At 38.1% G+C, this 26,960-nt stretch overlaps 1 long non-coding RNA gene across 1 annotated transcript in view; it reads left to right on the forward strand.

Annotated features, from left to right (window-relative positions):
* The first annotated feature begins 614 nt into the window (after window positions 1–614).
* LOC148654805 (uncharacterized) overlaps window positions 615–26,960 on the forward strand; it is a 38,165-nt gene continuing 11,819 nt past the window's right edge. Inside the window, exon 1 of the long non-coding RNA XR_015941401.1 lies at window positions 615–730. This is a non-coding gene — a long non-coding RNA (uncharacterized LOC148654805). The remainder of the gene's footprint in view (window positions 731–26,960) is intronic.

A 26,960-nucleotide genomic window follows, 5' to 3' on the forward strand; every position in this document is an offset into this window, starting at 1 on the left:
GTTTCTCTGCTTTTTCTGTAACTTTCATCCAAATGTCACAGTGCCACCTACTGGTTGTACACAATACCTGTAAATGTTATTTGCATTATGCTTAGCTTTAGTTACAGATTTCTTAAAATATATATGTAGAATGTATTCATGATGATCTGAATCGATTTCATTTGATACACAATATTCTATTGCATATAGTAGTTAATTGGTCCAAGGATATGTCTGGTTGAGGAGCAACAAAAAAATCTTGCCTTAGAAATTATTTTTTTCCTAAATAAACAAAGAAAATAACATACTATAGAAACTTAGCTAAACATTTTGACAAATCTCACAACATGAATACACAGTAAAACCACACATTAATGTTATACTATAGCTTCTTAATACTACTAATACAATTGTTTTTTCTTAAACAATAATTATAATACTGCATAGTTCCATTTTAATGTATAAATCTTAGTACAAATAATTGTACGTTGGTGATCATTTAACTTGGTGTGTTCACATTTGATAGAAGCAAAGGTTGTTCATCAGTTGTTAAATACAGTGGCAATAGCTCTGAGATCAAAGCATAAACTTTTACAAACAATCTGGAATTCCCACAACACAAGCCTTCGAGCGTAGACACAAAACTATGCCAGAAATAGGAATTCACACACAATCAGAAAAACAAGGGACCCAGATCTTAAATAAGTTATGAGGATAACTACTGGAAACACTGAACATCAGAAGCTTAAATGTATTACATTTACATGTTATTGTTTTCACTGCTTGAATTTGCAGAAAATATATGTTTACTAGATTACTGGAGCAGAGAACAACATAAAAAACACAGGTTTAAAAGTTCATGGGTATGACTAAACATAAGAATATAAAAACTATAAGGATTCAGCATGGCATTTTTTCAAGTTGAATTGTTTGCCTGACAATGTTTTAATACCAATATAAAGGCCAAACAAGGGGTACATTATGTATATTTTGAATTCCCTGGCCAACTGCAATCTGCATTAAAAACTATTCAAATATGTTTCATTACAGTCCTTGATGTTGTCTTTTAACACAATAAACTTTGCAGATTAAAAACATAATTACCACAAATCTTAAACCATACATGGTCTTGCTAAATGAAACCGTAATTATGTTGTGGCAAAAAATATTATGGTTGATGTAACATCAACATGTAAACCATATAAAAATGGTACTACAAAAATTAGAATTGCAACTACGGTGAAAAGATTGCATCCAGTTTTTAAAAGTGCCAAAATTAAAGCACCACCGAGAATTGCAATAATCAATCTTCTTTACTGACCATGCACATAAAGTAAATATTAGACACAAGATTCTGAAACATAATAACTGGAATGATGTATAAAATCAGGCCGAGTCAGAGGTGCACTGGACTAGATCAATACTGTTTATCACCTCTTCTAATATCAATTTATTTATTCATTGAGTTTGAAGATGCACCATATTGATCAGCCTCCCCCCTTTTCAATTAAAAAAATGTTATTCCATTCTCTTACATTTTCTTTCCGTTTACCCATTAAGCCATCAAAACTTGTTTCTTGTGCTTAGCAAATGTCAGCTCTGAATCTGATCTAATCAATCAATCATACTAATTGTGTTTACTCATCGGCATCACTTTCAAAACTCACCTCTGAATGTTGTTTTTTTTCAGATGGACCATTACAATGTTCTGAATTGTATTCTGTCTTTAATTAAGAGTCCATCTAGAAGTCAGGAAATGTACTTTAGACACCAAAATTCAGAAATAAAAGTTATATGTTACTCTATTTTTTCTAGTACTTTGTAACAATGAAGCTTCTGCATCAATTAATCCAGATGAGATGCAAAACTGAATTCTAATTAAAGACATTCTTATTTGCAGCCTAATGCTAGAATTGTACAGTTCCAGTATTTATGTTCCTGTTCTCTGTGTGCATCTACTGTTGTGATGACATGGATGCAGTGGGTTGTGGCTACTGTGTTGTTCATGAATCCTGGTGCAGCAACAATGGGGAAAAGAGAGGATGGGAGGTGAGGGACTCCCAGTGGGCAGAACTTGAGCAAATGGAGGTCACTTGCACATGTGAAGACCTCTGTCCCTCAGAGCTACTTCCCCCAGTAGGAGGATACATAGGGGTGTGCTCTCACTCAAAGTCTTGGGAGTCTGGGGAAAGAGAAGGTTAACATGCATGTCTCCCTTCATTCAATAAAATTCTTCTGTTGTGATATCTAAGTGTGTGTAGCTTAGTTGCAGTGTTATATCTACAATTGATTTATTAATACATATTTATGCAATTGTAACCTCTTAATTTAACCTCTTAATCACTTTGTAGGGATCTAAAGCACAGAGGAAGAACAACAAAAATTGCCTGGAAAACATGTTGATCACCTTTATTATTATGCCAAACAATCATGTTTGCTTATAAAGTGTATATCGGGAGAAAAAATATTTAATGCCCTGTAAAGTTAAAGCTGTATTAAAGATTATTTGCAGGGTACAACTGCACGGAGCTGTCAGAACACTATATTTAAACAAACATTCAGGAGGTGGACGAGCACTAATCTCACTCATTTCTGTCTACTTGCAAAGGAACAAGACACCTCTTGCTTATTCACTTGCAAATCTAGTTTTAGCAAGTCTTCCTCCACTCCAAAATGTGCCCAAGCATCAACTCCTCAGCTCATCCTTCATTAAAGGAGGGGGGGGGGTCCACCGGCCCCATTCTTATGACAAGTTATTGTTCACCTCAGCCAGTTGAGTCACCCCAATAAATCTCACTATTCAAATCAAATTTCATCTTTCCTTAAGTACTGAAATCTAAATAATGATGACAGGTAGAGAACTGGGTGTTGTGCTGTTGCCAGGACTTGGTACTCTCAGCTGGCAGTTGGAGACCTGTATACAGTTGCTATGTGACACCATATACGTTGGTTGTTATCGCAGATCATGATTAATGTCAGGGGGGCTGCATCAGTGATGTTGGACCAAATATAAGTATCATGAACATGGGAAGTGTAGGTAGGTGGAGTAACACAATAAGAGCTTTCATAGTTGTAACAATATACTGTAGTTCTCAATTCAATTATGGAAACTATCTGGCAAATTGATATTAAATAAAATTTCCAGCAGCAATGAGGTTTCATTTGGTTGCTAACAGACCTAACATTGAGTTGTAGAATTTGGAAAGCAAATACTATGTAGTAAATCGGGGGGTGCTTAAAGTTCAGGCTCTTGGTTCTAAGTGAATTTGGATTCAGTAATTCAGTAAAACGTTTCTCAAATTTATTGAACATTTCATGGAATTGTGCCTGCTAGTTGGATTATTGTTTTTTCAGAAGGATCTCACAGAGGCTATAGCATAAATAGCTCCCTAAGGATGACTTGTCAACACACAGGTTTTGAACTTCTTGAAGTTCTCTACAGAGAGAACAGTCCTTCCTAAACAGGTTCAGTTAAAGTCATGACAACTTTACACCTAACATAAACCAATGGGTCATTGGTGCAAACTCTTTATTCACCTGTGGACAGATACCAGCTATACAGCACATCTTATAAGAACGTCAACACGAACACAAGAGGGATCTCTTAATGTGGAAATCATCATATCAGGCTTGGCATTAAAAGATTTGCATTTATTATAAAATACATTTCTCACTAATCCAAACTAATCACAACTTTGAAAAATTGTTTTTTATATTCTTAAATTATTAAAATGTGTTGTTCTGTTCTAGTGGTGCCTTTGATAAACATGACTGAGGAGGAATGTTTTGCCTGGATTTCATTTTCATACTTTAAGGATTACCAGTAATCCACTGGTACATTCCAATGTCACAGTAGTTATGGACCCATAAACAAGACTGAATGGTTTATAGCCTATTAAAGAAGGGCTTGTAATGTTTTTAAGGATAGTGGATGCAGTAGAGTTTTAAATTCCTTTCTATAGAGGAGAACTCTGTATAAATGAGACATTTCAGGAAGATTTGCATTAGCCTTAGGGATTAAAGAAGGGCATGTAATGTATTTAAGAATAGGAGATTGTGTGGAGTTTTAGTTTCGTTCTGTAGAGGAATACATTGCATAATTGAGACATATCAAGAAATTTTCCATTGCTTTGGCTTTAGGTATCAACTGACCTTTTATATTATGAAGACTGTCATTATTAAACCTTTGAAAAAAAGCAGAGCAAAGCATTTCAGTACTAATTTTTAGTCATTTTTAGATTTGATTTAATATTTTTTTAGACCGTAGTATAAAGATGTTGTGATGTATTTCTACAAATCCTCAAACTGAAATACTTTGAGGGTTGATCTAATTTGACATGTATTGAAAAGATAAAGGAAGATTTCTACTAATTTTGAGAATTTTAACAACAACATGGTTACTAAGAATTTACAAACCCTTGTGTAGAGATAGAATTATTTGATCAATTCTCAGCCTGTCACCATGGAAACAGGACAAAATAAGTGTGGATTCCTCTTTTCTGCTTGACAAACATATTTTTATTCATTTAATAGTCCAAAGAAAGGATTAAGAGAATAAAAATGATAACTGAAATGCTTTTTAACTTTGCCAGTATGAAAGAGAGGCATTGATGCAAATGTATTTTCTAGGTTGAGTTAATAATTGTTATATCATAGCATTTTAGGTTAAAGATGATACTGTGTGAAAGGGTGAAAATAATTATGGATGTTTAGATAATTGAAAACCTTAGGCTTTATTCATCTAAGTCTATTCAAACTAATATTAATATTCTTTTTGCATAAACAGAGCTCAGGAATACATTTTAAACAAGTGAAAGCATTTTACAATTTTTAATGAAATGCTCATTTTGGTGTTTTAAAGCTCTAAAGAATGAAGAAGAACTGTTTAGGAGACAGACAGAAGAGGAAATTGATGATCAGAGTATTACTGCTGTCTTCATCATATAAACAGTCTGAAAGATTATTCCTTATTCAAACAAGTGGAAGGACTATTGGGATTTTTGTAATACTTTAAAAATCAAATTCAAACATTTAAATAACTAATGTACATTTCATGAACATTTAACCAATATCAATAAATAAAACCTTTAATTAATACATTTTGAATCATTATGATTGATTAATTTGTGATTGCAACCTGTGCAAGGTGCTATGACTTTATAGAAATTAGTCTTTTTCTTTCATAATTATTGTAATATATTGTTATAATTCATTTTCTAGTTTATTTTGAGCAATTTAAAAACATCTTGTACACAGCAGTTAAGGATACTCAAATATGTTATGCCCAGTGTTAAAATTGTGCTAATAAAGAAATAATACCATATCAACACAATAATATTAAGGGGTGGTTCTTTGCTGTTGTTTACACTTATAATATTGAACACAATGGCACTTTGGTGGTTTTCATGGTGGAATGTTTGCTGGAATCACTACTTCAATAGAGAGAGAGGTGTGCATACAGTATATATACCATTATTATTGCACACAGACAAAGTCCATTTACTAGTTGTGTGACTCTTTAAAGTAAAATTGTGCACAGCACAGCAAAGGGTTTCCATACTTAAATCATGATAAAACATTAAATCAATGGAGGTTATGTTAAAATTTTATATTGCCTTAGACCTTATTTTTCACCACAATTTTACAATGCTACAAAAAGATAACACATCTCTGGAATAAGTCCTGCATTTAAGGGATGTTTTACATTAACAACATAGAAACATAGGAGACTAAAAGTCAAGTAAAGTTATCAATAAACAGTAAAGGGAAACAAAACTGAAAAAGTGAAAACAGAAGGCATGTCTTTAGACAGTAGTTTGTGGGAGTCCTGAACAAGCTACCCAGCCATGCTGAGACTCAGCCACTGTGCTTCTTTTCAGGAAATAGCTGGATGAGATCCTGGGATCAATTAGATTCTAACAACAAACAAATAATCTACTGTAGATGGGCCAAATTGCCTTTTTTGTTTGCAGACTTTCTTATGTTCTTATGTTTTTGCTGTTTCACCAAATGTTTTCAACTTAGTTTGCTTTAACTGCCCTACTTTCTTTTTTAATTACCTTCAACACATGGATAATTGCCTAGAGAGTCCAAAACACTTCATCTAAGAATAATTTGTGTTTAAAAATATCGATTGTCACATATTCCCGTGACTACAGGACAAATTTTCATTACTTCTAAAGGTTAACCTTGGGCTTCTCCATTTTCATTGTTTATGCAGAATTTATTTTTGACACTTTCAAAGAAGACCTTTGAAGATATAAAAAATTAAAGAACAAAGGGAAGCCTCTTTCTTGAATTATACCAGAGTCTGCTATAAAAGAGAACACAAAGTGTCTTTCAGGATTAGTCTTAAACAGGGATGAACTATCTCATGACCTCACTGCACTGATGTAATCCTATCTCCCTGCAGGTCGGCCATATGCATGTTTACTTCACAAACTCATCATGCCAGCAGTGCTTTAAGGGCAAAGAGATATGAATGACTCACAGAAAACATAATTGTTGACTTGGTGTATATGGTGTTATTGTCCAGGCTATGCTAATCAATATTGAGAAGACTGGACATTAACTTCTCACCACTGACTACAAACCCTAAATGCACTACATATTTCCCCAGTAATCCAGGTATGCTTCCCTCTTCAATACATTAGGACTGATGTTTTCATAAATAACTCTATGCTTCCAAGTGTATAAATACTGTATATTATTTATTGCATTTTTTGCTGCTGTTACAGTTTATAATATTACCCAGCAATAAACCTAAAGAAATGAAAAGAAATGTGAAACTATTTTAGCTTGCTAATACCTGAGACTATGCTTCTCTCCCTTTTACATTTTCTGTCACTCAGGTCTGAGAAGTCTTCCCTGAAGCAGATTTGATTGGTTTATTTTTCTTATTTTCTTTTTTTATTTAGTTTGTTATGTTTATTACTTTTCATTAGTTTTATCAGTTTACATTAAAGTTTACAAATGAGAGTAGGCCATCAAACCAACCTAGATAATTTAGTTGCTAGTGGCTAATTTATCTATCAAATCTTTAAATGAGACAAAAACAATAGAGAATCCCATAGATCCATCACAGAATCCCAGCCCATCTAATAGTAGATTTTCAATTATAGAAGTAGAGGAATGTAAAAAATATTTAATCTATTTCTTAATAAATAATTACTTTGTATTAGTAGTATACAGTACATTTTATGTAATATTTGATGTAACTCTTTGGACTGTTTAATACGGTACAGCAGAGATATAATACAGTTGCAAATATGAATGTTCTTGTAATTATGAGTTGAGGATATTGATTTATTGGTCCTCTTGTGCTTTTTGGGGTATATTTTGGTTAAGTATTTTGTTAAAAAGTTGTTACAATGATGTTTTGAAGATAGATTAGCTTATATTGTTAATTCAATTTAGTATGTTGGTCAAATACTTTTATAAGTCTATTTCGTTGGAACACAATATTTGGGTATTTGTATATATTCAGTATATACTGTATTTGGTAAAAATTAGAACAGGGTAGTTGCTGTCATTCATGCTTTAGAATGCAGTAAACACTATTCCAGTGATGAGACTTCTACATTTTGGAATCAAGATAGGACTACCTCTGCAGAAAGAAAATTAGGGTACCTGTAGTCAGTATTACATGTACAGTAGGTCATACAACATATAAGTTACTCTGTAACTCTGTAACGTGTCTACTCTGTCTTATGTGTCTACTCTGTAACGTTTGTAAAGTTACTTTACAAACAAGGAAAGCAAGGTCTGTAAACCAGGTTATTCCTTTGATCAAAGAACTTATGAATATTAGGAAGGTGAAAAGAAAGGTCATTCTGAGTATCCAGTTGTTTCTTGAAAGAAGGCATAATATTGTTTTTTTAGTTAACATTTTCAACAACTGGGATGGGTAAATTGTTCCAGACTTCAACAATCTTTGGGTAAAAGGTGCTCACCATTTTCTGTTTCCATTTTCAGACTTGTGTCCTCTGGTTCATATTTACTTGTTTAATCTGATTTAGATTTTTTCTTGACTTTGTCAGTGCTTTTGAGGACTTTAAATACCTGAATCAGGTCATCAGTACGTTTCTAGTTTCACAACTAAAAACATTAGTTTATTTCAGTCTGTAGGTTATTCAAGTTATTATTTTCTGGACTGATATCAAAGCCATTGTATCGTTTTGAGTAACATGGTTATCAAAATGGTACACCAACTTTAATTAGATCTTACTAGTGCATTGTACAATTTAAACATAAAAGTGACTGATTTAAATTCTAAAATCCTTATTTTTCATTTTTTATTACTTCCCAGCATGATGAAAATGATGTGTCAATGTGGACACATAAGTCTTTTTCATAAGAAGCTTTTCCAAGCTGAGCATTTCCTATATAAAATGTATTTTATGATGTTTATTTCTTTTGCACTTTGCTTCTGAAACAGGGCTGTGTGTGCAACAGCCTGTTACAAAAGGTGGTGTCACCCCCTCTCAAACCAAGACAGTGCAGAATTCTCTTGCATTTTGGGATCTTTTCTTATGCTCTGCGCATGTGGGTGGCTGTGAATAAATCCTGGCTGGAACAGAGCTGGAATTGTCTACATAAATGTCATCCTCCAGATGCTTTCCCAATCTTGAATTTTTTCTAAATCTTTTTGAATTTTCTTTCATACCAGTGTTTTCTAATCCTCCTATTTTGTTTTTAGTTGTGAGCTAATTAAGTTGACTAACTATTCCTTGATTTTAGCATTCTCTTATCGATATTCTTTTCTTTTGAACCCAAATAAATATGTTTCCTTGACTAAGGCTACTACTACTGTACAAGAATTTGAGAGTTTATCTTTTATAAGGGACTTTCTCAAAATCCTTGTGAAAATCTAAATATAGCATCTTTTATATTTTCCATTTATTACTGTTGTTCAAAGGATTCTAACAAGTTATTTAAGCATCATCATCCATCCATTTTCTAACCATTGTATCCTATAAAGGGTTGTAGGGGAAACAGAGTCTTTCCTACCAAGCAATGAGCACAAGGCAGGGTCCAGGATACAAAGACATAAACATGCACACACTCCTGATTTTCCCAGAAGCCATTTAACCTACTGATATGACATTGTACTGTGGGAGGAAACTGGAGCACCCAAAGGAAACCCATATAAACACGGGAGAACATACAAACTTCACACAGATAGCACCTCAGGAACTGAACCTCTGACTCCATTACTGCAAGGCAGCAATGCTAACCACCATGCCGCCTGTTAAGCATTATGCATTTTAATATCAATGTTGAGTTACTGACTGAAAGACATTCAATTAAACTAGTCTGAATTGAACTAGAGCCAATGCTTACTTAAGTTTTCAGTTTTGAGAAGTTACATCTATGATCCCTGACTCCGCAAATTTGCCTCAAATGTCAAATATAATTGGATTGTATTGTAAAAAGATTATTTAATTTTAGAATTTTGCATAAGAAAACATTTTGCTCATAAGTTTACATAAACTGTATTAATAAAAAAGGAACAGATTCAGATTTTAGTTTGTGTTGCAAACAAAGTTAATGGTGAATCGAGGACAAGAGCCCAACTAAAAAGAGGACTCAGCTGTCATTTTCTCACCTAAATCATTATGTATTAATACTATATGTTGTCTCCTTCTCTTACTCACGTACATCTTTCTGCATCCCACCTCCACCTTTGCTGCTGCCCCTTGGTCACTCCTCACTCTGTGTGGGGGTCTTAGCCTCCTCATCCTATGGCCAGGAAGTTATCCCTCAGTCAAGCGGTTTAAACCAAATTTGTTTGGTTAAAATACCCCACAATCCTTTCATTACACTTAATTAATTTCTTACACTTATATAGCACTTTTCTGGACACTCCATGCAAAGCGCTTTACAGGTAATGGGGACTTCCCTCATCCACCAACGTACAGCATCCACCTGGATGATGCAACAGCAGCCATAGTGCGCCAGTACACTCACACACATCAGCTATCAGTGGAGAGGAGAACAATGTGATAAAGCCAATTCATATATGGGGATTATTAGGAGGCTATGATTGGTAAAGGTGAGGGGATATTTTGCCCAGGACACTAAAGTTTCACCCCTACTCTTTGCGAGAAGTTACCTGGGATTTTTAATGACCACAGAGTGTCTGGACCTCAGTTTTATGTCTCATCTGAAGGATGGCGCTTTTTTAAAGTATAGTGTCCTCGTCACTATACTGGTGCATTAAGACCCACACAGACCATAGGGTGAGCACCCCTACTTGCCCCACTAACACCACTTCCAGCAGAAAAGCATAGTTTTTTCCCAGTAGGTCTCCCATCCATTTACTGACCAGATATTATATTAGCTTCAGTGGGTTGCCAGTTGTGAGTTGCAGGGTAATATGTTTGCTGGCAAAAAAAAATCACTATCATTAAAAGGACTGCTCTCACCAGCCACCTGGAAGTAAAAAAATAAAACAATATATAATTTGTTACACTGCATGCTTCATTAATATGGCCCTCATCCCACCACTGGAGAAAATGTGTGTCAGCAACCATTCAGCATTTTCACATTGCGAGTGGCACATCTGTTTGTGGAGCCACGTTAAGCACCAGAAATGTCTTGTGAGTTTTTGTTTCCTTAAAAGTTGAAAGATGCCTATCCAACTTGCTTCTTCTCTTCCTTGGTGGTGGTCTACCCATTATACACTACTGCTCTTAGAATTCTGATCAGAATTAGTTAGTAACATGACCTACTACCTATATATTGTTTTCTTATTATTCAATTGAGAATGCACAATGAAACTATTCTGAGGTACGTTTGAGGGTTTTGTCTTTGTCACGTACCTTGTAATTAGGTCAACATACAATACTTAATCAATTGATCTGGGTATTAAGGTTTGAAAATTACAATGATCAGCGTATTAAAGCAGACTGAGCATTATATGCAGTAGCACAATTTTTGTCAGATTCATGAGTTACATTTTTTATGAATTTGTAAACATGATTTCAAATTTGATCTCCTTATACTGTATATTTCCTCACTTCGTTCTTCATTATTGTGTGAAACAAACTGTGCAAAACTAAGAATGCTAACAGAAAGGCACCCAATTTAACATATTGGGCACATATACTATTGTGCTGATTGGATTCTAAATAATATTTAGTAATTCTGTGCACTCTGATTTACTTGCACAAACATTAGGTTTGTTGGGACAACTATTGTTAAATTAAACTGGACTGATAAAATGTTTACTGTGTAAAGCATTGCATAGTTTACAGTATATATAAGTTGTTATTTTCACTATTTTAATATCAAAACACTAAAGTACATCACAGTATATATTTTTAAAGTTTTATACCTGAAAATTAAATGACCAAAGAAAATCCATTTTCAAAATAAAATCAAACTAGGATTAAAAAAATGTCCATGGAAGCTTGTTTATTAATTTTTCATCTTAATTGCCTCATCTAACACATCATATTAAAGCAATAAAATTTCTCCTGCTTAAACTGTCAAAGACACCTGGCAGCAGGAAGTATACATTTCATTATAGATGAGTCCAGTTCCATACTGCAGCTGTTCAATTCTGAATGTCAAATGTTTTTATTTAGGGCTTAATTTCAGATGTTTTTTCTTCTCTGTGCAAACAAAAATAACTGCCAGGGAAACAAGGAAAATAAAAGAATCCATTCAGCTTTCCTGAGTAAGCCTGTAGTCAGTATTAACGAGGTGTGGGATGCCAACGTAGGTTCTAAAAAATAAGTTATGAATCCATCTGGATTCATGCCTGAAACCTAGTGCACTCTATTAACTGCACATATGGTTTGCAGTGGGAGGCAACTCTTACTGCAGAACTTCAGCCAGTCAAAAACTTGCACTTGGGCATCTTATCAGTTGGTGTATCTATTATTGGATAATATACTCTTCCAATTACTGGAACAGCTATATTCAACAAACATATTTAATATCTATCCAAGATAAGTGCAGGAGGGTGCTAGAAGGATTTATTGCCTGTGTGAATTCAAAACAAAAGCCTCTCTTAATCAACACAAGTACAGAAATACCTGCTGTAATGAGCTCTGCTAGAAGAATGATCTGAAAGTGCCCTAACAGGTTGCTGAAAAAATCTTTTGTTGTTTTCATCTACAATCCCTTTAACCATTTTTAAGCATAAAGGATATACAGCAAAAGCAAAACAAAATACTAGACAAAGAAAACACTGCATTTTCATTACTATAAATTTTCAATTCTAATAAATGTTCTATTTGATTGATCCAAATCCAAAGCAAATTGACTCTCTTGTGTAGTATGTCTTTTTGCAAGGTAATTATTAGTCACTATTAAAGGAAGTCACATTTGGATTTTTTTAATAAAATAATAACCATACACTTAATATTGCTTGGTAATATTTTTAATGTTATTATTGTAAGAAAACAGGAGGAGTTGTAGTGGTGTATTAATAAAAGCAAAACTAAATATAATCTGTGGATACCAGTTTGAGATATCTGATAACTTCTATCCTCATGAATGAGGAAACAGACCAAACAGATTTTCCTAATACTGGTAGAGTGCCTTGGAGGAGGTGGGAGAGCCAGGGAAGGACTACAACTCCTACGGATGAATGTGTAACAAGGGACATACTGTAGGTTGGCTGGGGAGTATAAAGCAGGAAGTGTTTTGAAACAGTGTTGCCAATTGTTTGATAATTATTGCATCTCTATAATGATTTCTATCCTCCATACCATGTAAAATGCAAAAAAAATATTTTAATGTTTATTTAATCGAATTTTCAAGAGCCATTCAAGCAATAATAGAAATTCTTATTCAAGGTTACAGGAAGAATGTAAACAGTGGCATGATTAATCAGAGACAGACATCACTGTTAGACTCCAAAGCAGGAATCAGAGACCTGAGAGAGGGAGTTCGACAGAGCCAGCTTTATTCACTTCTCAGTGACGGCATCCACTGTTACAAAAATAATTCTCCAAATACTAAAACATACACAGCTGTTTATATACACCTTCTTTGGGTCACAAAAGCTAATAATTTCACAAAAGGTGATTCATTCTAACTGAAGTTTTCCACTGACCATTATCATATCTCAAATACCCAGTCAAGCACTTATTGTTCCCTATTTCACTGTTTATCATGAGTAACTTGCTGTTAGTTACTGTTCTCATTATCATTAGTGTTCTAAGCTTCTGCGAGTTAAGGGTTTGGTGTTCAGTCTGCATAGCCTATCCTTTCAGTCCCTCCTGTTAGCTGTCTGGCGATAGCCCAGGCAGGTTACCCGTGAGCCTCCATATACACATCAGCAGAGCCTCTGATCTGAGATTTTGGGTTATTTACACTCCTCATACAGCCTCAGCCAACCTGAAATTAGGAGTTTATTTAGATATGATACTTGAACACTGTTCCAGCACTAGCAGTATAGGTGAGGGGTTACTGGTAAAACCCTAGCTCCCTTTCCCTAAATAAATTATGAGAAAATGGAACTGTAATCACAGTTTTATAACAAATTACAAAGCTAATGACAGAAATGATCACCGAGGCTTCTGCAGTGGCAAATGTCCAGTGTCTCTTTAAGTGTGCCAAGAGTTATAAACAACAAACATTACAGGGTTTGTCAACCTCATCACTGTTTCTTATTCCAGACTGACTTCTTACTTTCCTCTTCTTGAATGATTGTCCAACTAATATAAATCATTTCAACTGAAGCCATCTCTCCTGGATCTCTAGAACAGTCAGTTTTGCACTCCACCAGGGCTTAAATGACATTAACCCCCTACTGTGAAGGAGCCTGATATTCATGGGTAGAATGTAGATTCCTGTGGCACCAGACAAAGCAGGTTTCATGGATGTACAATCTTGTTGGTGAAAAACACCACTGGGTTGGCATAGAGTCATTAATTGGCTCAACAGAGATTATAGTTGGTGCTGCCACAGGATAATTTTATCTAATGAGCTGACCATAGTGATCACCTGAGCTGTCCCCCTGACTGAATTATCTAATATACTGTAGGTGGTCCACTTCAATCCCCTGAGGATTTTACAAAGTTATAAAAGGTCCCCTCATAATTTTCTCTGTTCAAGACTGTAAAGGTTCAGAACTGTCCCCACTGAACCACTGAATTGAATTAATTCTCTAGTAATTGTGGTATTTACAGTTTTCAACATGTTGGATTCAGAATACATCTTATTATAATCTGTCATACTGATTACTATTTTTTAATTATCTCTAGCAAGCTCATACTTGTCAGCAAATCACAGTTTCCAAATCACAGCTCATGCATAGTAAGTCACAATAGGTGATGTAGAATTCAGGCTATGATTCAGGCTAGAATTCCCTGCTCCCTTCACAACTGTCAGCATGCGCCTTCCTGAAGTAGCCCTTCTCTCACGTACACTCACCCTATTCACACTCCTTTATTAGCCAGATCTCCACCGTATTTACAGCCTTATGAAAACTTTACAGCTATATCTGCAGCTGCCAATTTAGGCAACATGCTGTTATTTTAAATGTTCACAACTTCATTGTCATATAGCTATGCTTTCCAATGCCAGTTTAGTTCCCTGTGCACCAGAGTTTCTTTGTAATTCTTGTTCGCCCTTTTAGCTCCATTGAATAAAACTAGACAATTTCCAGTTCACTTCCCTTTACTTTGGTATTATTGCTTAGATACAGTATATTTTTGTCTTCACTACTCTAGCCCTGCTACTGTTGGCTTACATGCCATGTTCAAAACTTTTCTCTTCCTGATTAATAGTTACTCTAGCTGCTCAGGTTTAACCTTGTCTATATTTATTCATCACAGTTTTACAATTTTCATCGATTTAATTGCAGTTACTAGAATTTATTGATCTCCTTTCTCGACTTGGTTATTGCATGCACCCCACAGCTGTTCATTCACCTGTTCATACATGCAGTACAGTGCTTGTGACCTTTGATTTATCTTTTTGTAATGTGACATCGCGACTTGTTTCTTTAAAAATATTTTCACCTGTAACTGTACTCTAATTTGACTCACACAGTATTTTCCTAAGAAGCTCTTAATGCACACACTTCTTTAAGGGCTTAGTTTTTAACATTTCTTCTGTAACTTATTAGGGTATCTAAAATGAAGCAAAGGATTACATGATACGGTAAAAGATTATTCTATGTCCTATCTAGCCATTTTTTAAAAGGCAACTTAACATCACAGCCCCTCACATCTGGTGACTCCACATCCAATCTCTTCATTCTGTGACACAAGGAGTGTACTGTATATCTTTAATATTATTTCCTTTAATTTTACACTTGTGCTATATACTTCAGCATTTTATTGGCCATTTTTATTATTTCCCTTTATTGCTGAGTTTGACGTACCTTATGATATTTTTAATGCACATTCTTACTACTTAGTCCTTTGCGAATGTTATTGATAGTTAGCTCCTATGAAAGTCTGTATTTCTTTTTCTTACCTGGCATACAAATGAACTTTGCTCTATGAAGGCAACAGGACAATGTCTTCAACGTTTATGGAAGAAGCAGGGGCAAATGTTTAATCTTTAAGATTTTGAACAATATTAAAAACCTAGTCCAATGTTATTGAGAGAGATTGCGGTAAATCAACTACCCTTTTCTCCACATTAAGTAGATGCTTGAAAATATACTAATATGTCTGCTTTTCACCTCACTTACTCATTTTCTAAACAATGTGACACATTCATGCAATTCATTTGCAAAAAAAAATGCATTATATTAATATCTGGTTGCAGACCTCCTGCAGTCGGTCAAGACAAAAACAGGTTTGGAATGCTACAACAAGGCTAATGGCAATATTGAAAGTGTTATAGAGTTCAGTGGTTGAAATGAGAGAAAATGTCCATTGGTTGACAATATCCTTGTCTCTTTACAAAATGTGGAGTGATTGAATGGAACTGAAAAACCCACTTCAATCCAATGTGAGGTTTGCTACAAAGCAACTAAGTAAAACTACAAACATGTGCCAAAAGATTTTAGGTCAACAAGACAAAATTGTATTTTTTGGTCTAAATAGAAAGCATTACATGCACTTACACAAATCTAAAAGAGTGCATCACTCATTCAACACCATTCCTACTGTTGAACATGGTGGTCGCAGTATTATTCCACCTGAGCCCACAACCTTCTATGCACAATTCCAGAGGCCTTACCTCTTACTTCATATTATGTTTTTCACAAATGTTTTTTCCATTTACATTGTTATGATATAAAAGCATGAAACATTTAACAAAAAGTTCACCAGAAAAACATTAGCGTGTTTATATTACTGTAAGTGCCTTATTTCTTTTAATCTGTGACTTGGTTGGGAAAAGCCAAGATTAACATAACTCGTAATGGTTTATACTTACGTTTCTGTGTCCCAAAAAATAATTGTATTATACAGTAATTATGCAATCAGGAAGGACTTACTTTAAAGTCACAGTGGTAGGTAACAGTTTGATTTATCGGTTGTTCTTACAGAAAATGTAAAGTTCACACCACACACAGGTAGGAACAGTAATATATTTCCTGGCAAATAAATCTTTTGGAAAAAACCCAATGCATACTGTAATAAAGTGCACTTCCTTTGGGCTTTTATAATATGATGCTGACTTTTAGAGGCATGTTACAATATTCTCTGAGAACAGCTACTGTAGTGCATTAATAAATCAGATTATGATATAGTTCAGTGGAGTCCCATTTTCATTTTTTCATTTCAAGAATTTATCTAATCTTATTAATAAATATGCACTTTTGAACAAAACAGGATCGATGCCCAATTTAATTTATTGTTTAAATATATTTCTCTCACCATCATAAATGGTGTTAAGAATGACTGTAGTAATTTCTATCTGAACAATAGTATTTTGAATTATCTAAACATGTGCCTTAGGACACAGAGTGTGTCCCTCAGCTTTTCTGTTTTACAGTGTCTTTCTCGCTCTCTCGCTCTACATATTTCTGTTGAATAGATATCATTCCACCCTAATGACAAAATGTACATAAACTATACTCAGCCTACTACATTTGTTTCGAGATGAAAAACATTCAGCACATTTTAAATGTTAAGGCAATTGTATCTGGTTAGATACTAATGAATCATTATGCAGTCAATACATTAACTGTTTTGTAGAAAGTTAATGTAGACCCCATAATCAATGATAATGAGGATGCGATTATATGGAAAAGGCAATCCCACTTCAATAGTGCCCCAGAGTACAGGGTGCGATACTTGGAGAATAGTATTCCAAGGAAATGTAGTAAAGGGTGCAGAGAATGGGAAAAAGAGTTTCAAAAAAGGGGATTGATGTAGAAGCATGTTTGTTTGATTCCTGGAACTAATAGTGAGAAGTGCTCAGGTTTCTAATTAAAGTGACAAAAAGACTGAAAGCTCACATTTGTGAGAGCGCGGGGTATAAAGGATTTTGTGCTGCGACTGAACTGGGTTGTGATAAGATGTGGAAAGAGTTGAACTTGAGAATGTTCCCCAAAGGTTTCTTAAACGTATCTTTCTGAACTGGGTATTCAAATATATTGGTGGAGTCCGAGATTGAGGTGCATGATTAAGTAAATTCACTAATATGCCCCAAAGATGTATCAAAATCATACACTTGACATAGCTATAATGGTATTTAGTCAGCTTAGATGCTGAGTTACCCTTTTGCCTGGTGCAGTGGGCTGGCAAGACTATTATGAATATTTGCAAAATGTGGCTCTGTCAAAGTTAAAGGGAAGTCTGGGATGACGACATGGAAGACATCCCATTATTGGCTTTGGTTAGGAAATGTTGTGCTAAAGATATCCTTATACAAAAGCATATGGAATTTGTTATTGGAAGACGATGCTTCACAGCTGGTTAGATATTCAGGAATGAGACTTCTGAAATGTTTGTATTTGCTGCACTGTAATAATCTGATGCCTAGGGATGAGGAGTTTATGTTTTGGGAGAAGAACTAGTGAGTTGAGCATTTCATGCTTGTATTTTAAACAGGTATAGAGAGAGCAATGAAAGGGTTGTGAAAGAGAGGAAGCTGTAGTGAGAGAATAAAGGGACTGGCTTAGCGGAGATGTGCAGCGAAATTAATCTTTTGGCCAATTGTGAACTACAAGTATGACTGGAACATGTAAGAGTGGGTAACCTACTGTTGGCAGATGTGGTCTCCTGCAGGCTCTGAGATGCAACAGAATGCATTATGGAAGTATAGTTTTTGGCATAGTAGCACTGGAAGACCACGTGAACGGTGGGGATGGAAACAACAACTGCTGGGGGGAGAAAACCTCTGGGGGTCCTGGCCCAATAATTTCCTCCTTTCTGGGTTAGGTGTATTATGGATTGTGGATGTTGCTTTTTGGCTTGGGATGGAGTACAGTAACTCAAAAGATGTTGCACTGACCTGTAAAGAGGCAGTTTGGAGCTACCTGTGTGGAAGTAGGCATTGTGGAAGTGGTTCATTGTGTTTGTACCAGTTGCCATGGCATCCAGCAGAATTTGCCAATAATCAAGTTGGTCTGTGGAGAAAAGTGTTTGTGTTAATAAAAGTAAGGATGAATCAGGTTTTTCTTCTAGATAATGTGAAAGAGCCAATGGAAGAGACTGAATAGAGACATGTAGAATTGACAGTGGAATTGATATTAGTGTGGTGAGTATGTATGAATATGTATGTGTTGACCTTTCTGGTCTACTTACTGTAGAAGGATTCTGGCAGAGGCCTGAAATAAATAGATGATAGAGCCAGGTTGACAAGAGCAATTGAGGAGGAATCTCAGCCTGGTGTAGACTGATGCCAGGTGTTTGCATCGACAGGGATCAGGAATGAGTCTCTGATACTAAATAGAGCTCTGGAGCACTTGAGGAGGCTTGAGTCCAGGGAGCCTGGATGACTGGGGCAATCAGGGGACTAGATAAAACAAGAAAGAGATATCAGAAAGAAAGTCCTGGGTGCAAGACCTAAACAGAATGCAAGAGAAGATGTGTGCATTAAGTGAGTATTGTAATGAATATGCCCCTGCGCATAACAGGTATCTTGGCCGCCCGGGCTGAGGAAGGTCTTCTTTAGTTCAGCTGGCAAGACCCCTGTTGAGAGACGCTGGTGACCTGGGATGAACTGGGGCGGGAGCGGTGGGGGCACAAGCCCCAGAACCCGCATCTGTTACAGTATTTATATGTAAGAGAGTGGAAATGCAAGATAACAATTTGACCTCCTCCTGAACTTTTAACACTTTCTTATTAACATCTACAATAATGGCAAGATAAAACAATAAAATACATCCATATCTCTTTTTATGAATGTTCTTTTTATGAAAATTCTATACTAGGAAGCATGTGAATTCTTACCCACATTTCGAATCACAAAAGCCAACTTTTAAACTATGAAGAAGTGATACTAAGAAAAGTTTTGAAACCTCTCCCAAATATAGAAAGAGAAGAAGGTGTCATATTACTTATTTCATATTGAGTACATTCCACTAACTAGTATAGGTGGGAGCTACCACAGAGCCTACATAGTAGCACGAGACACATGTGATAAGTCTTGCTTCATGTGTTATTTACTATTTTGTGTGCTTGCGTTTTTCGTGTAAGAAAATGTGTGGTTTAGACTTTATCATGGGCCCTAAGGGTGGTAAGAAAATATGAAAATTGTGTGTGTAATTACACAAAAAGCATGTAGTTAGGTATGATCAATGTCTATTACTTATTAGTAATAGTTGTTATTACTAAAAAACACAAACCACAGTATGAATCTTAGTTCATCTTAGAATGTTTGTAATTTTGCGGTGAAAAGACTAAAAGTAAGGAGGATGTTTTTGGGGCCCAGAATAGATTGCAATTGTTTTCCCAAAAGAAATAAGGGAAATAGGTTTTTCTTTGTATGATTTTTTGCTGTATAAATGGGTTTCTGGGGATGAGTTATGTTCTTAAATAGAGGTACGGGTGTTTATGATTTAAACAAATGAATGAATTAATTTAAATTAATTTTATATCACCAACCACTGATTACCATATGATTACCAAATCATATCAATGATTTATAAAGAATGCTGATTATTTAGTGTTGTAAACAAAATTCTTTTAAGCTTTGAAACATTAGTTACATTTTTGTCAATACAAGTCATACAGGTTACATCCTTTTTCATGTTTTTTTCATGCCATCCTCCCAAATCAAGCGGATTCATAAGACTGAGATGAAAACTGTATGTAAATGTGGTAATACACATTATAAAAGGTTTTGTGATTTCAATTTGTTTTGCATATGCTGTATAAACATACATATATCTTGTAGTTATTTTATCTTGATTTCACTTTCCTAAAAATGAGGACACTAGTTTTCTAGTTCAAGCTAGCACTCTTATTCATGTAAGATTCGTGGGAAGGAATTAATACCGTGAATTCTCTGGTGTTTCCTGTTCTTGTCACGACCACCAGGCAGTCAAGACCAAAGCGTAAGCGAGCTAATCAGCCCCAGCAGCGGGTGATTATTAACAAACGCCGCCGCACGAGTTAAACCACCTGCGCACACTCACTGTGCGGTGCGCACTGCTATTTAAACTATCTTCACCTGCTTCCCATTGCTCGGTATTGAGTCTACTCCTTGAGAGCTCTACCTGGCGTTTTTCCCCGTACCTCATTTATTTTGGATTTTGGATTCCCCTTCTGCTTTTTCGACTTTGCACCTCGCCTCTCGCCTCGGACTGTCTGCTACCGGAGAACTTCCTGGATTACGACTTGCCTTTCGCCTTTTGACTATGACCTTGCCTCTCGTTTTGGTTTGTTCACCTGCCTCATCTATCACCCGTGCCTGCGTCTGCACAGGATCCGTGTATCTTCCCACCAGGGATTCCTAACAGAATACCGAGCCAAAAGATGGATCCCGCGGACGCACAAGCTTTTTGCTCACTTTTTAATCGCCATTCCCAAGCTCTCACCCAGCTTCAATCTTCGCTTCACATTCTCTCCAATCACGTCGCTAGCCTTCCGCCCTCCCCTGTCCCTTCGCCTCCAGCACAGACCACTGCTCCAATCCCTGTAACCCCGCCCACCTCTCCCGTAGCCTCACCGTTTGTTCTCCCGGAAAGATATGACGGCAACACCGCAGGCTGTAGGGGTTTTATTGCGCAATGCTCCTTGACTTTCCAGTTGCATCCTGAGCATTTTTTTTCTCCCCGGGAGCAGATCGGTTTCGCCCTTTCCTTGCTCACTGGCAAGGCTCTGGACTGGGCAGCTGTGTTGCTTGCTAGGGGAGACTTTCAGTTTGCTGATTTCCAGCTTTTTGCTGACCAGCTCCAGGCACGTTTTTCTCCAGTCAACCCGGACCTGACTCATCTCCGGCTCGCCTCGCTTCGTCAGGGTGATGGATCTCTGAATGATTATGTGGCTGACTTCCAAGCCCTCGCCACGGAGTCTGACTGGAACCCTGAAGCCCTGATTTGCCTTTTTTATAAGGGTCTCTCTGAAGATCTAAAGGACCACCTGGTGCTCTCGCCACTTCACAACCGCTCTCTCGAATCGGCAATCGCTCAGGTGGTTGAACTGGACACCCGCATTCGGCTGCGGAGAGCAGAGAGTCATGATGGAAGCAGTCCTGGCCGTCCTGAAGGTACTACCCCCACGGTGCCCACTCGGCATCATGCACCCCTTTCCTCGGAGGAAAAAGAAAGGCGCCGTCGGGAGGGACTGTGTCTCTATTGCTCTGCACCTGATCACCTTCTCTCTGCTTGTCCCTTGAGACCCCCTTATCCCTCTCGAACCCTTCCGCAGCCTACTGTTAGAGTCAGTAGTACTGTTTTTTCTCAAACCTCATCAGGCCCTTTATTCCCAGCTGAAATTTCTTGGGCTGACGCACAACTTCCCCTTTTGGTTTTTGTTGACTCAGGGGCAGCGGGGAACTTTATAGACGTCACTTTTGCTAAGAAGTGGGATATTCCCCTGGCTCCGGTCTCACCCCTGATCTGTATTCAAGCTCTGGATGGATCCCCGATTGCACCTGGACGGATTACATGGCAGACCGTCCCTCTCTCTCTAACAGTTGGTGCTACTCATGTTGAGGAAATTTCACTCCTTCTCCTGGACTTGCCTGCCTACCCGGTAATCCTAGGTCTTCCCTGGCTCAAGAAGCACGATCCCCACATCTCCTGGGACAAGAACGAGCTCATTGCCTGGAGCCACTCCTGTCATGTCAACTGTTGTCGTCAGCCGGTTAAGGTTCCTGCTGCAGTAACCTCTATAGAGGAGCACTCTACCATCCCGCCCCAATACAGGCATCTTAAACAAGCCTTTGATAAGCGGAAGGCTCTTTCGCTTCCACCTCACCGTACCTGTGACTGTGCTATAGAGTTGCTTCCGGGAACCCTTCCACCCAAAGGACGGATCTACCCTCTCACTCAGGCAGAGAACCAGGCTTTACAAGATTATATTAAGGAGGCTCTGGAGTCAGGATTCATTCGTCCCTCCTCTTCTCCAGCCTGTGCGGGTTTTTTCTTTATTGGGAAGAAGGACGGCTCCTTGCGGCCGTGTATTGATTACAGAGGACTGAACTCCATTACGGTTAAACATCGTTACCCCCTGCCTTTAATTCCAGCCGCTTTGGAGTCCGTACGGGGAGCCTCCATCTTCTCGAAATTAGATCTACGGGGGGCTTACAACCTAATCAGGATACGTGAAGGGGACGAGTGGAAGACGGCCTTTATGACCACCCATGGACATTATGAATATCAGGTGATGCCTTTTGGTCTTGTTAATGCCCCGGCTGTCTTCCAGTCATTCATGAATGATATCTTTAGGGACATTATTGGGAATTTTGTTTTGGTTTACCTGGATGATATCCTCATCTTTTCTGCCAACCCTAGGGATCATGTCCACCACGTCCAGGAGGTCCTGACTAGACTCATTAACAACAAACTCTACGCCAAGCTTGAGAAGTGCGTTTTCCATGCCTCTAAAATTCACTTTCTGGGTTACATCATTTCCTCAGTTGGTGTAGAGATGGACTCTGCTAAGGTGGCAGCCATCAATGACTGGCCAGCCCCTCGTAACTTAAAGCAAATTCAACGTTTTCTAGGTTTTGCCAACTTTTATAGACGTTTCATCCGGAACTTTAGCTCCGTCGTGGCGCCTATCATCGCACTAACCCGCAATCGACCAGGCTTGGGTAAATGGAACCCGGAGGCTAACCAGGCGCTTTTACGCTTAAAACAACTCTTCAGTTCGGCACCTCTTCTACGACACCCGGATCCCTCTCAGCCATTCATGGTGGAGGTGGACGCCTCAGCCTATGGGGTTGGGGCAGTCCTCTCCCAGCGCCACGGGGATAAGCAGATTCCACATCCCTGTGCCTTCTTTTCGAGGAAACTCTCCCCTGCCGAGGTTAATTATGATGTCGGTAATCGTGAACTCTTGGCTATCAAGCTGGCCCTGGAGGAATGGAGACACTGGTTGGAGGGGGCTCATCACCCCTTTGTCATTATCACGGACCATAAGAACCTGGCCTACATTCAGTCGGCCAAACGCCTCAATTCCCGTCAGGCCCGTTGGTCTCTTTTCTTTTCTCGATTTAATTTTGTGATCACCTATACGCCTGGCTCGAAGAATGGGAGGGCTGATGCTTTCTCTCGGCTCCATGATCCCCCGGATCTGGACTACACACCGGAACCAATCATTTCATCTAACAGAATCCTCGGGGCGATCCACTGCTCTATTGAAGATCAGATCAGACGTGCCCTCAAGGGAGCTATAGTTCCTTTGTGCTGCCCCCCGGATAAGCTTTTTGTACCGGACAACTTGCGTTCTGCTGTCCTGCAATGGGGGCATGACTCTCGGTTTGCAGGCCATCCCGGGTGCAGACGCACTCTGGACCTACTCACCAGAGATTTCTGGTGGCCTTCCATGCGATCAGATGTTGCAGAGTACGTCCGAGCTTGCCCGGTCTGTGTCAGGATCAAGACTCCGCGTGCCAAGAAGACCGGTCTCCTTCACCCTCTTCCGATCCCACACCGCCTTTGGTCCCACATAGCTGTGGACTTCATTACGGACCTTCCTAGCAGTCAAGGTCATACGGTAATCTTGGTGATATCTGATCGTTTTTCCAAGGCAGCCCATTTCGTCCCCCTCCCAGCATTGCCCACAGCCCAGGAAATGGCGTCACTGTTTGTGCAACAGGTCGTTCGGATACATGGGTTGCCCAACGATGTGGTCTCAGACAGGGGACCTCAATTTGTCTCGGCCTTTTGGAAAGCGTTCTGCCAAGCTTTAGGGACCCATGTATCTCTGACTTCGGGTTATCATCCTGAGGCCAATGGTCAGGTGGAACGGACCAACCAAAGCCTCCTTACCTTTTTGAGAGCCTTCACCTCCAACTCGCAGGATGACTGGTCATCGCTACTTCCCTGGGCAGAATATGCCCATAATTCTCTTACCTCCTCCTCTACAGGTCTCTCTCCCTTCCTCTGTTCACTAGGTTATCAACCCACTCTCATTCCTGCCACCCCTCCGGACACGGCTGTGCCGTCGGTGCGTCAATATATTTCCAAGCTGCGCAGGACCTGGAGAATGGCGAGGACAGCTCTCACCAAGTCAACCCAGCGCCAGGCCAAATTCGCAAACCGACACCGCAGACCAGCCCCCCGTTTTCGCAGAGGCCAGTTTGTTTGGCTATCAACAAGGAACCTACCTCTACACCTGCCTTCCAAGAAGCTCGGGCCTAGGTATATCGGCCCCTTCAGGATACTCTCCCGGATCACCCCAGTTACCTTCCGTCTTGCACTTCCCCCCACCCTTAAAATCCACCCGTCTTTCCACGTCTCCCTCCTGAAACCCTTCTACCGCTCACCTCATTGCGGCTCCCCAACGTCGCCCGCCACCCCCGCGTCGCATTCGGGGGCACCAGGCATATACAGTCCACAAGATCCTCGACTCTAGATGGAACCGCGGTACCCTTCAGTATCTGGTTGACTGGGAGGGTTATGGCCCTGAAGAAAGATCCTGGGTTCCGGAGAGGAATATTTTGGACCCTGCGCTAATCGGAGACTTCCACAGGGACTATCCCGATCGGCCGTCTCGGGCGTCGGGAGCCGCCCGTGAAGGGGGGGGTACTGTCACGACCACCAGGCAGTCAAGACCAAAGCGTAAGCGAGCTAATCAGCCCCAGCAGCGGGTGATTATTAACAAACGCCGCCGCACGAGTTAAACCACCTGCGCACACTCACCGTGCGGTGCGCACTGCTATTTAAACCATCTTCACCTGCTTCCCATTGCTCGGTATTGAGTCTACTCCTTGAGAGCTCTACCTGGCGTTTTTCCCCGTACCTCGTTTATTTTGGATTTTGGATTCCCCTTCTGCCTTTTCGACTTTGCACCTCGCCTCTCGCCTCGGACTGTCTGCTACCGGAGAACTTCCTGGATTACGACTTGCCTTTCGCCTTTTGACTACGACCTTGCCTCTCGTTTTGGTTTGTTCGCCTGCCTCATCTATCACCCGTGCCTGCGTCTGCACAGGATCCGTGTATCTTCCCACCAGGGATTCCTAACAGTTCTTTGATTTGATATTTTTTATGTTCATGTTTTTACATGATAAAATATTAAAATTACCCATAACAGATTTGAAAATTTGGATCTTATATGTTTTATACATAAGGTAACATCTGAGTTATTGATTACACTTTGTCTTTTGCAGGTAGATAGACCATCCTTAAGGAGATGTTTATGACACAGGGGTTATGACTGTCACAGATTTGTGAATTTTTCCATTCAATTCAGTATACCATGAAAACAGATAGCCCAAAAATATACAACTACTGTATAAAAATATATTTTTGAGTTTTAAGTTCTATAAAGGTTTAATTCTTATTTCTATTCAACTTTAAAGCTATCTATAAATAAAATAATTACAAATAAATCAATTTTGTCTCTGCACCATATAGTTTTTTTACAGGATGTACATGTATGTAAAAAACCTGGAAACCTGGAATAGAACAGTGGTGTGAATGTTTCAAATAGTACCCCCTTCTGAAATTACAACTGAACTTCCAGAAATCCGTAAACACCTTTAGTTTTTTGAGGGATGTTAATGTGCATCAAATATATTATATTTGGGGGTTTATTGAGAGTTTTCATTCAAATCTTCAAAGTCCTTCATTAGATTTTTTTTCTGAAACTATTCTGACATTAATTGGGTTAAGTAAAATGTATTAAGCAAGACTTTCCTCATATGATCTTATTTTAAAAACAAAAATGTAAATGAGGAGACTTTGGCATATTGTAATTTTCTTTTATGCAGCACATAATTGCTCTTGAGACAAGGGTTTTTATCATAACAATTAATTCTCTGTGTCAGTTCACCAGAAATTATTAATACCATCCATGCAATGAAATATCAGGAAATCAGGATCATTACTCTCCTTTAAATTAACCCTCATATAGATAAGAATAGCTTAGGAATAATTAGCATTCAATCTCAAACAAAACCTTCACTTTTAAAATCCAACAGTACTTTGCTTTGTTCACATAAGCCATTGACTGGCATTATCTTGAAAAGGAAAATAATAAAAACAGTGTCTTCTCAGTTCTTACTGACAAGGGAAGGGTTGAGGAAAGGTTATCACTGCCCACTGTAAGTGAATGCTTAGTTTTAATTTACTAGAAAAAGAACTGGTGAAAAAAAGAGCCGAGCAGAGACCTAAATCTTTTGCCATTGACAAATTACTTCAGCTCACCTTTGCACTATAAATAGCTAATGCTGCAATTTAATTCCTTTTGAAGTAAAAATAAATGATTAAATAACCTACTAAGGCAAGTTGGCAGGAAGGATAAAGAGCACTCATCTTTTTTTCCTTTACTACAGTATATCCATGGATTGTTGTCATTAAACAATAATTCTCTTATAATCTTATCATTTAAATTCATTATCCCTGTTATGAGAAAAGTTTTGTCTGTGATTTATCCATCTATAATAGTCCTTTCAGGTTTAAAATCTCTTTTCAAATGCTGCTAAAATTGTTCTCTTCT

Source organism: Lepisosteus platostomus, chromosome 9 (assembly GCF_059453375.1).
Source record: "Lepisosteus platostomus isolate fLepPlt1 chromosome 9, fLepPlt1.hap1, whole genome shotgun sequence".
Lineage (NCBI taxonomy): Eukaryota > Metazoa > Chordata > Actinopteri > Semionotiformes > Lepisosteidae > Lepisosteus > Lepisosteus platostomus.